The sequence below is a fragment of the Mytilus galloprovincialis genome, chromosome 8 (assembly GCF_965363235.1).
Source record: "Mytilus galloprovincialis chromosome 8, xbMytGall1.hap1.1, whole genome shotgun sequence".
Classification (NCBI taxonomy): Eukaryota; Metazoa; Mollusca; class Bivalvia; order Mytilida; family Mytilidae; genus Mytilus; species Mytilus galloprovincialis.
The window spans coordinates 23,057,567-23,069,907 of NC_134845.1; the positions used below are offsets into that span (position 1 = coordinate 23,057,567).

The 12,341-nt window shown below is 31.8% G+C and overlaps 1 long non-coding RNA gene across 1 annotated transcript; it reads left to right on the top strand.

Annotated features, from left to right (window-relative positions):
- Nucleotides 1-7,480: 7,480 nt before the first annotated feature.
- Nucleotides 7,481-10,845, top strand: LOC143085345 (uncharacterized). The gene is made up of 3 exons (XR_012981311.1): nucleotides 7,481-7,610; nucleotides 7,875-8,025; nucleotides 10,570-10,845. It is a non-coding gene; the product is annotated as an uncharacterized LOC143085345 (long non-coding RNA).
- The last annotated feature ends 1,496 nt before the right edge of the window (nucleotides 10,846-12,341 follow it).

The following is a 12,341-nucleotide window of genomic DNA, read 5'->3' on the forward strand; positions in this document are numbered from 1 at the left end:
TATGAATTACGAACATCGGTATACTACAGTTGTCTTTATATGATACACCTATGAATGTGAAACAAAATATACCGTAGCAGTTATCGAACAGTTGAAATAAAATGATATGCATGTAATGAAAAAAAATGTTTATCTTACATGATCTTGCTACAAAACGAAAACCTATTGACGAGTCTATCTTATCTTTCTGCTATAAAGCTCGGATCATTTTCCGACTAATTATATACTTGTTTTGAATTATTTAGCCAGTGTGTTGTATGTTTGCAAAACATATCAAAGGGACCTTCAAACTCATAAGTCGAAAAAAAGACAATACAGTGGCAATAAAACTAATCATTATAAAAAGGAAAACGACATTAAACAAAATATAACATAGAACGCCGTAGACTGAGGAACACGAATCCCCAACAAAACCGGTGATTTATGTTTATAGTTTTGGCTGCTGAATCCGTTTATAGTCGCTTTAAAAGGTGTCAGTTTGGGTTATCAACCTAATTTTGTCAATACATCGGAACTAAACAAACAAATGTCGTACAGGCAGGAGCTTTTGCTATCTATAAAACCAGGTTTAACACACCATTTTCTGCGAAAAATGCCTGTCCCAAATTAGGAATAAACATTTGTTTTCCATTCGACATTCCCCTTAGTTGACATAGACAAATGTATGATTTTGTCATGTTTTGGAATTTCCTCTTTTTATATTACGAGTTTACCTTGGAGTTCAGCCTTTTGTTAATGCCTTTTTATGATATTGTGAACATTAAAACATATCATATTAATAAACAGGAAAAAGAAGATGCATGCATAGATATGTTGCAAAGATTCCCGTCTATTCCATGCAAACAATTACGAAAGCAAAGGAAAATGCTGAATGTAATATGACAGTGTTATCTATTCGAGTATTGTGTTTGAGCTTCTGATTTTGCCATAGGATTAGGGACTTTCCTTTTTGCATTTTCCTTGGAGTTCGTTATTTTTTTATTTTATTTTTCTATATTTAAAGATATAAATAAAGGCAACAGTAGTATACCGCTGTTTAAAAACTCATAAATCCATGGTCAAAAAACAAAATCGGGGTAACAAACTAAAACTGAGGGAAACGCATTGAATATAAGAGGAGAACAACGACACAACAATAAAATCCTATGAGAATAACAAATATGACATCAAAACCAAACACATGAATTTGGGATAGATAAATACCGTGACACGTCTTATAGTAATGTGAATTCACACTCAAAAATAAGAGAAAACAAACGACACAACGGAAACACAACGTTAAAATGTAACACACACAGAAACGAACTATAATATAACAATGGCCATATTCCTGACATGGTACAGGACATTTTTAAAGGAAAAAATGGTGGATTGAACCTGGTTTTGTGGCATGCCAAACATTCCTCTTTTATGGCCATGTGAAATATAACATTAAAATGACAACACAACATTACAGGACTACAATATAAATAAATAGGAGAACATAATTGACAAAGAAACACACGAATAATAGCTAACAAAAGGCAACAAGTTTAAAATTTTAATACGCCAGAAGAGCATTTTGTCCACAAAAGACTTACTAGTGACGCCCAGATACAAAAGTGTAAAAGCCAAAACAAGTACAAAGTTGAACAGCATCGAGGACCAAAAGTTCAAAAAAGTTGTGCCAAAAACGGCCAGGGTTTTCTGTTAGGTACCAGAACATCCCTATTATTCAGAATAATTTATACTTTTGCAAACAGTAAATTTTATAAAATGACTATACAAAAGATATATGATAAAACTGAAGTATTCACTAATTACAGGAAACAACCGAAATACACTACATAACCCGACGAAATGCAGCACATCCGAATAAGTTTAAACCTCAACGCCAAGTGACGTCATATTTGAAATTGTAAAAAATGACAAAAAAATTACGTCACATTTGAATTTGTAAAACAGATCATCAAAAAATGAAAAATGACGTCACATTTGAATGAATAAGATAGAATAAGGATTGATTTAAGATTATATTTGAACTAAATACTGATATTACATTTAATAACAATGCACATTTCAATACTTATTAATAGCAAACTAAGGTAGCAATTAACTATATTATATGTCCGGTTTGTTTTGAATCTAACTTCAAACGTAAACCATCGTACAGATTACGTTGAACAAAATGAAATTTAGTTAATGAAGGCGGTGATTAATTTTCTTTATCATAACACATGAATATAATAGAAAAGACGTGAACACATTTGACAAAATCCGATGAGAATTACAAATATAACATTAAACATTTAAAATAAATACATGATTTTGGGATAGATAAGTACCGTAACACGTCTTATAGTAATGCGAATTCACACTCAGCAAAACAGTCACAATCGGTAATGAGTCACGTTTGGTAATTAAAAGATTAGACGACGTAATGACAAACCTCAATCTACCATGTGGTAAAAATGTCCTTAGCTAGTTTGGTCAAAGACACATCGTATGGATCCACCAATTCCATAAAACTATATATAAATATGATACATGCAACATCTGTGCTTGGTGAAAAACATACTCCAATTATATGTCGTGAACATAGTTGTCGACGATATCAATGAGTATGTAACATGCACTGTTTGTTGTTATACAGAAATCTGCTACTAAGTCTGAAATCAGCAGCGCAAACCCCAGCACTCAGAATTACACTATCAACAGTGACATTGCTTTATATACTGTTCCCATGACGACAAAATACCTTGGATTTTCTGTATTCTGCATTGAAAGTCAGAACGTAAGGAATTATCAAATAGAATAGTAACAACATCTTACATCGTATTCTCTGGCTAAGTCTATTTTAAAATAGTGGTCTCAGTTTCTAGTTTATTAAGAACTTATCTGGCGTTGTTTGTTTTGTGAGTTTAGCTTTGGTTAAGATATATTAAAAAGAACCGCTTAAACAGTATTTAATATGAATTGAAACTATATCATTTTTTTTTTATCTTCAAACGCGATTTTTCTTCAAAGGATGCAATAAATGATCAATCAATATCTGGATCTTCAAGCAGATATACCTTGTGATATACAACTATATAACAAATCAATTTTACAAATGTACCCTTTTGCCCATGAGATAAATAGTACAGATGAATTTCTTGCAAAGTTATTTTGCCGTTCAATCATAAACCTTACATTATGCACCAAAAGCCTCTCATTATGACTGTTCTCAGCAATTTTATTAAAAAAATGAGTAGAATTAAGAAACTATTATTAATAGTTTTGGAGTATATTATTTCGAATACTGATGTCAAGTTGGTTCAATATTCAACATTAAATTTCAACATTCAAATATTTTTTTTTTCTTGCATCCATTTTCAACATTCAATATTCGATTTCAAAATTCAACATTCGATTTCAATATTCAACATTCAACGTTCAACATTTTTTTTTTCTTGCATCAATTTTCAACGTGCAACATTCGTTTACACCATTCAACATTCGATTTCAATATTCACCATTCAACATTCGATTTCAATATTTTTAACATTAAACCTTCAATTTTTTTTAATTGTTTTTTTATTATTGCATTCGTTTTCAACATTGAACATTCGTTTTCAACATTCAACATTCAATTCTCAACTTTCAACATTCGTTTTCAACATTCAACATTCAAGATTTGTTTTCAACATTCACTTTTCAACTTTCAACATTCGTTTCCAACATTCAGCATTCGTTTTCAACATTCAACATTCGTTTTCAATATTCAACATTCGTTTTCAACATTCAACATACGCGTTCAACATTCAAAATTCGGGTATAACATATGATTTTTAACTTTCAAGATTCGTTTTCAACATTCAACATTCGCTTTCGATATTCAACTTTCAACATCGTTTTCAACATTCAACATTCGTTTTCAACATTCAACATTCGTTTTCAACATTCGATTTTTCTCATCCAACATTCAATTTTCCTCATCCAACATTCAATTTTCCTCATCCAACATTCGTTATCAACATTCAACATTCGATTATAATAATCGACATTCAACATTCAACATTCAATTTTTAATTTTTTTTTTCTTTCTTGCATCCATTTTCAACATTCAATATTCGATTTCACCAATCAACATTCTATTTCGTGTTCAACATACAACATCCAATTTTTTTATTATTTTTTTTGTTATTGCATCCATTTTCAACATTCAACATTCGATTTCAACATTGAACATTCGATTTCAATATTCAACATTCGAATTCAACATTAAACATAAGTTTTCAACATTCGAATTTCAACTTTCAACATTCGTTTTCAACATTCAGCATTCGTTTTAAACATTCAACATTCGTTTTCAACATGCAACATTCCTTTTCAATATTCAACATTTGTTTTTAACATTCAACATTCGTTACAAACATTCGATTTTCAACTTTCAACATTTGTTTTCAACATTCGTTTTCAACATTCGTTTTCAACATTCAACATTCATTTTCAACATTCAACATTCGTTTTCAACATTCAACATTCGTTTTCAACATTCAACATTCGTTTTCAATATTCAACATTCGTTTACAACATTCGATTTACAACATTCAACATTTGTTTTCAACTTTCAACATTCGTTTTCAACATTCAACATTCGTTTTCAACATTGATCATTCGTTTTCAACATTTATTTTCAACTTTTAACATTCGTTATCAACTTTAAACATTCGTTTTTAACATTCAATATTCAACTTTCAACTTTCAACATCCGTTTTCAATTTTAAACATTCGTTTTCAAATTTCAAATTTCAACTTTTGTTTTCAACATTCAATTTCAACTTTCAACATTCAATATTCGTTTTCAACTTTAAATATTCGTTTCCAACAGTCAATTTTCAACTTTCCTTTTCAATATTCAAAATTCGTTTCTAAACAGAATTGATACTGAAGACTTTGTGTCTGAATAGCACATAACGACAAATTTAGACAAGATGCCTGTCATTCAGTGGTTGTCGTTTGTTTATGTGCTACATATTTTTTTTTGCATTTTTTTATATGAATAAAGCCGTTTCTTTTCTCATTTGAATTGTTTAACATTGTCCTTTCTGGGCCTTTTATAGCTGACTATGAGGTTTAAGCTTTGCTCATTGTTGAAGGTCATATGGTTACCTATAATTGTTTATTTCTGTGTCATATTGGTCTCTTGTGGAATTATTGACCTTTTTCCTGACCATTGAATTTGTAGTTTCAAAGCTTCCGGTTTACTTTGGAAGTAAATTAAACTGTGCAATCCCATTGGTCAAATTTTTCTGGTTTCTAGTAACTAGTATAAATAAAGAGGTAACCAGATGAATTTGACCAATCAGATTGCACTGCTATTTTTGCTTCCTTTGTAAACCGGAAGCTTTGGAACTACAAATCCAATGGTCTGAAAAAGGGTCAATAATTCCACAAGAGACCAAAATGACACAATAATTCTCATCTGAAGTGTGTTATTCTGTTTGGGGGGTATTCTCAAGGTACGTGAAAGTTGTTTAAGGGTAAAGATAAATCAATTACCGACAGACTAATGTATGTTTGTTCGTGAGAGGGGCAAGGGAAAGTAATAAAATATTGGTTGAAGAAATTGAAAATTTCCGTTAGCTACCTTATGATTTTTGTACGGGTATGGACAGTAAACCCCATATTGACAGAAACAAGTGCCTGTGTAACTACAGAATAAAAACGTACATATTGTGTATTTTATAATAATTACAAGAAGATTAATATAAAATTGTGTTTGTAATTAGATAATTAATTGTATTATATGATTATCTAGCTTAAAACATAACTGTTGGATAAACAAATACCTTGACACGTCTTATAGCAATGGGAATTAATACTCAGCAAAACAGTCGTGTCTGGAAATAGGTTATGTTCAGTATTTGAAAGACCAGACAATAGATATAGTAAACCACAATTTCAGACTGAACAAATTCATGATAGTCCATAAAATTACGGAGCTTCAAAGTAATAAAAAACGTATTGTCAAAGAACGTATTGTCATTGTTCTCAAAAATTTCATACAGTAGTACCACGACCTAATAAATAAATAGTATGTGTTTCCTTAACCTTTTCTCTGGAATAAGCACTGCTGATATTGGAGGTTTCTACTATTGTTTCATTGTATTTGCAATCCACAACTTGTCGTTTTGTGTTAGCATATACACAATTTCTTAACTATTGATTGGTTTGAAAAGGGGAAAACCTTAAATAAATTTTTTAAACACTACCATCATTGGGTCTATCAAAAGTGGTGTCTATTGGAGAAACAGTGTATGGCTGGAAATTACTTGTGGTTTATTGAAATTTTGCATCAACGAGGAAATATGAAAGATGATACTTCTTCGGGAATATTTATGTTATTTTTCATACATTAAAATAGATGAACGTGATATTTAATTTCTCATGAATTAACTTTACATGTTTCACTGTTCAATTTTCCCAATATTAATGATTATTACTTTTGCACAATAAAAAATAACGCCTTCTATATCAGGTAGATTATCTTGTATAAAAATGAATGATCCTCTTTCAATAAATCAAAAGAAATTTACACCTCTACAATGCATTTCTTTGGACTACTTTTAGTTATCATTATAATATTTTGTGGTATGTAATTTTCAGTGTATTTTAACATTAAGTCTAATTGCATGTGCTGTATATTAAAGCTATTTTTTACTAATTTCATATATTGTTCTTTGATTTGTAATTTGTACCAAAAGAAGTTTTTTTCAATTCCACAGAAAAACTTTATTTTAAAATCTGCTTTTTTATTAACATGATTAACTAAATGTAATATTTGACTTGTAATTTAGTTTTACCTTGTGTTTTAAAACTTCAAACACCTATATGATAAAACTATGCTATTTAGTTGTTATATTGTGGGGTATTTTTTATTGGTTTATTTTTCAGAATTGTATTTTAGCTTTGGTATACGTAATAGCTTATGCAATGATGCTGCAGCAAGTATTACGGATTGTTCTTTGGAGGCAGGTGTGATGCAGGATCATTCCGCATTTATTCTTGAAAGTCAACTCTATTTCGATGTGTGCAAAATAAGGTAAGTTAATTTGTGTAAATCACGAAGGAATGTTATGATTTATATGCCTGGTACCTTTAATAACAGAAAATAATAAAAATCAAATATTAAAAATATCTTTTTTTATGAAATGTAATCTGATCTTACAAACATTTACCCAAAATGATATGTCTAGATCTTTAGCTCAAGATTATTCAAATAACAAAACGATTAAAACCCAAAATAGTAATACAGACACTAAAGCAAAAAACGAAGATAATTAACAAAGTGTCAAACTTCGATGAATATTTAAAACATAATTCAAGTATTTACTTGCCATTGAAATGAGAACAAAATGCAGTATCATAAAAAATCATTTTCCAGTCGATATCAAATTACAAATCAGCAATATAAAATCCACCATGATTTTGATATTAATTGAATCATTGCAGTCGTATGACCGAGCTATCCCAATGTTACGAGAATGTAACTGATAGTTGTCCAGAATACCGGGGTGATGGACCACAATTGATGGACAAAACCGCATATCAATCATTTCTAATTGGGACATGCGTACAACAATATGGTAAGTTAGAATAAAGATTGTACACGTTTTTATTAACATACGAATGCTTTGGAATGAAAGAGTTTTTATGGTAGTTGTATGATTTTAGCTTACATGGAAATAAATTCCTCAAGCCAAACTGGTACATTTCAAATTTTAAAACTGTCCTGTGAATCCTGTAAAATCATTTTAAGGATCAGGAGACAAATTTATCATTCGTGTGTTAAAAGTTGAATTATACGAACTATGAATTAATGTACTGTTGATTAAGCCTTTGTATTTCAGTATTTGAAGAGGGTTTGTTGTGTATTGGAAATAAGCTACCCGATATGACAACATATATCAACCAGAATTGTCTTTCTTCACAGTTCTATTCCGATACTATATGGGATGCATATATAGAAATGGGTGATTGGAATTGGCAAAGGTTTTGTAGGTAAGTTAAATGTTTAATAATGTTAGAAAGTTATACTTCAATATATTTATAACTTGTTGAAGTTTTTACAGCTCTACCTGTTCGTTTGTAACCTTCAGATACAGTTAAGTCGGCCTCATATCTTGACTTCCATCTAGAAATTGACAATGAGGGTCGGTTGAAAACAAAACTTTACGACGAAAAAGATTATTTCATCTTTCCAATTGTGAACTTTCCATTTCTGAGTAGCAAGATTCCAGCAGCATCTGCATACGGGGTATATATCTCCCAATTGATATGATATTCCCGTGCTTACATTTCCTATCATGAATTTCTTGTTAGAGGGTTGCTGTTCACAAAGGAAGCTATTAAACCAAGAGTTCCAAATTGTGAAGTTGAAATCATCCCTCCGTAAGTTTTACGGACGCCATCACGAGTTGGTTGACCGTTATGGAATAAAAGTTTCACAAATGATATCGGATATGTTCCTAACGTCGTAACTACAACCCTCTTCCTTTTCATGAATGTGACCTACCGAATTAGACTATTTACCGGATGATTTGTTATCACATAAGCAACATGACGGGTGCCACATTTGGAACAGGATCTGCTTATCCTTTCCGGCGCACCCCCAGTTTTTGGTGGGGTTCGTGTTGCTTATTCCTTGGTTTTCTACGTTGTGTAATGTGAACTTTTGTTTGTCTGTTTTTCTTTTTGATTTTTAGCCATGGCGTTGTCCGTTTATTTTCGATTTATGAGTTTGACTGTCCCTCTGTTATCTTTCGTCCCTCTTTCTGAAGATTCGAGATCTTCTGGTGAGTTTTATGTGCACGCACATCCCTGGTATTTTTAGGGATGTTTATGTGCACGCACACATCAGACATCTTTAGTGGGTTTTTACAACCACCAAAGGCCCAAGTAACTGCTGATGAATGTTTAGTCATCGAGTGTATTATCATCCCAGTAGTCAGCATTACTAGTATTGTATTGACATGAAATACCTTTGATATATTTATTTCTTGTAAATGTAATGCATATGAAAACAGTTGAATTACAAGAAACAATCAATTTTGTTTGCCGCAGGTAAAGGTTGCTGAAGGTGTATTTGTTACAATTTTTCGAAATGTTTATTTGTTAAAGCTCTACAACTACGTTTTTAATTTTAACCCACAACCTGTTTTGAGTCGAGCACTATTGGAACAAACGAGCCATGATATGCAGACAGGCGCGCATCTGGCGTACAACAATAAAAACCTGGTACCTCTGGTAAATTTTGACGCCTTTTTTGCACATTATCCTATTTATTGTTAGCAATATTTTAAAATCAAATGGGGATAAAACGACAATGTTGAAAAGATACAAACACAGCTAAAAGTATGAAAAAAATGAGGTTTGGATTTAAAAGAAAGAAAAGAAAGTTAAAACGCTCTACATGTTTACTTGGCGGTCCAAAGAGGAACCTCGTTGTTTGTTATTATTGGAGAGAACTTGGTTTTTAGTGCTGATGGCAAATCTTAGATACTAATAGTTTTTGATTAATTTATTCACAACTTTGTTTTCATTTGTGTTGAATTAATCTATCTTTTGTCTAATCATCTCGTACTAGTATTTTAGTTATTTTTGTCGTTGGGTTTCCGTTACTATGGAGTGCATCTCCCATCTTCTGTTATTTAATGTATTAATTAGAGAAACTGTTGGTTCTAAATTCAGCGATTAAAACACCATGGCACACCATCGCCTGTTGGGCCAATACTAGTAATGTTCATATTAAGATATGCATTGTGACCACTTTAATTCAAAACTAAGAGATAACGGTACAGACAAAAACCCATTAATTGAAATGAATTTCATTTCAAGCCTACTGTTACTTCGCTGAATTTAGGGTAGTATTTCATGGTAATCTCCGTTACATTTATGACTTATGAGTTGGAATGTCCCTACTGTATCTTTTACCTCTCGTTAACATTGCGAATACATAGTATCTAGGAGTCATTGAAGAGTAATAGCAAAAACTGGTCAGCCTCGAGTTAGAGGGATGGGTACGGATGGGGAGTGTAACCCTGTTAACAAGCATGTTATAATTCACACACAGATTGCCATTCTTGAGCATATGCAGGGTTCCCAATAAGGATGTTTATCTAAAGCTATAAAACTCGGTTAAACCCGTCATGTTCTTTGAAAAAATGTCTGTACCAAGTCAGAAATATGAAAGTTGGTGGCTATTCGTTTGATGTGGATTAAATTTTGATTTTTCTATTTGATTAGAGACTTTTCGTGTTTCATTTTCCTCGAAGTTCAGTATTTTTGTGATTTTAGGATTTTCTATGGGTTCTACATAAAGTCTAACGTTTGTTTTTCTAATTGTTATGGACTACTTTTATGAATTTACCTTGGAGTTTGGTAATTTTGTTAAACTTGTTTATTCATATCACATTAGTATATGTTTTATCTCGATATACATGCAATACTTGCCACTTGATATTTAACACCAATTCATCATCATTATCATCATTTTCTTATAAACTTGAACTTCTGTCTGTGTGTACATGTTTTGTTTCGTTTCAGCTTGGTTATTCAGGGAATCGAATGTTCTGTCAATAAAACGACTGAGTACGGATGTTCCGATGAGTTTCGTGATTTTCTGATACATTCATCATATGTCCGATTACCAATTGAGTGTCGTGAACTGAATTCAACGAAATTGCAATGGCTTGACATTTATCAGGAAATACCAGAAAGTCTTCCCGAGCGACCAGTCAATAACTCTTCTGCTTTGTCTAGTTATTTCAGGACTGGCTTTATTTTAGTATTCAGTCTGTTCTTGCTTTCCGTATTCAAATACACCAGTGACTGATGTTATGTCATTCTAAAGTATCAGAACTATCGTCCATGTATCCTGTTTAAGATCTTTTTAACATATTTTTTTTTCAAAATAAAAGGAAAGACAACCTTAAATTAAACTATGTTTGTAGTGTCTTGTTACTCATAACTATTGTATTATAACATTTAAGATAGTTAATAAAATTAGAAACTAAGGTTTCAATACCGTCAGACATTGAATTAAAGGCTCCTGACTTGGACAGCCACATTCAAAATGTGACGGAGATGAAATAGTTGGATGGCGCAAAACCCTTTCCTATAATGGGACATTGGTACAACAGCACAAAACATGAACTATAAAATATAACAAGCAACAACCATTCAAAGGCTCCTTCCTTACTTGGAACAGGCACATACAGAATGTGGTGGGGTTAAACTAGTTTGAATGCTCCAACATTTCCCCTAACAAACTATATAAAAATCAGTTGAGAATGGCTTAACTCATCAGATGGGTCAAAATAAAAATATAGAATCTTTTCAGGTACGATTTTCTATGTTATGGCTCCTCGCGTACTTGTATCCGGGTATTGCAATGTATACGTCCTTGCCTATCAAATGTTTTGGTTTGAGCGTTTCTGGTATTGCTTAATCAAGAAAAGCACATATAAGTATTAAGGTACCGTTTCGTTTCGAATTTATGCAGATTGATCCAAAGATCGAGAATTGTACTTGTGGATTTATTTATTTTTATATTGCTTTAATCAATAAGAACCAAAGTCATGAGAATATCAATTGTTTGTTTGCTAAAGATTGCATTTACTCTTCTGCTGATGAACTATGCTACAATGTTACATGAATACACTACCCTGCCTTTCTTCTCCAGTGTTGGTACAATTTTTTGATCTTTCATTGCTGTCAAACTTAACGGAACGATCTTTATACTTGTTCTCGTCTTGGGTAGATCTTATTAGTATCAAGAAAGCCTCAGTATCTTATAACAGGTGCGTGCTTTCATGCTTTTCTTTTAAATGTAAATTAGCTTAGAATTTATATACTTATCAAAACAACGAAAATGAACTACTAGTATAATTAATGCATTGATTGCTCTAAAAATTATTCCTCCAAAACGTTGCTGAAGGGTAAAGCCACGTATTAAAGAACACGGCCAAAAACTACACGAGAATATAAAAATAAAAATATAAGGTATAATAATTACATGAGTTGATTATCCACTGTAGAGTTATCTATTATAAATGTCGTCCTTTTCAAGACATTGGGCAGCAAATCAAAATAGAAAACTAAAGGCCTGATTTATGCTAAATCATTACACGAAAGACAGTAACCATTGCCAACCGCTGGATTAATAGCCCCGTGGTTGGTACATCTACTTCAGAATGTGATTTGATTACTGAATCCCCTAACCTGGGACAGTTATGAAGACAACATAAGTAAAGACAACTGTTAATATCAGTTGGAAAGGGTTTTACTCATTAGACTGGTTCAAGGCAACAACAACA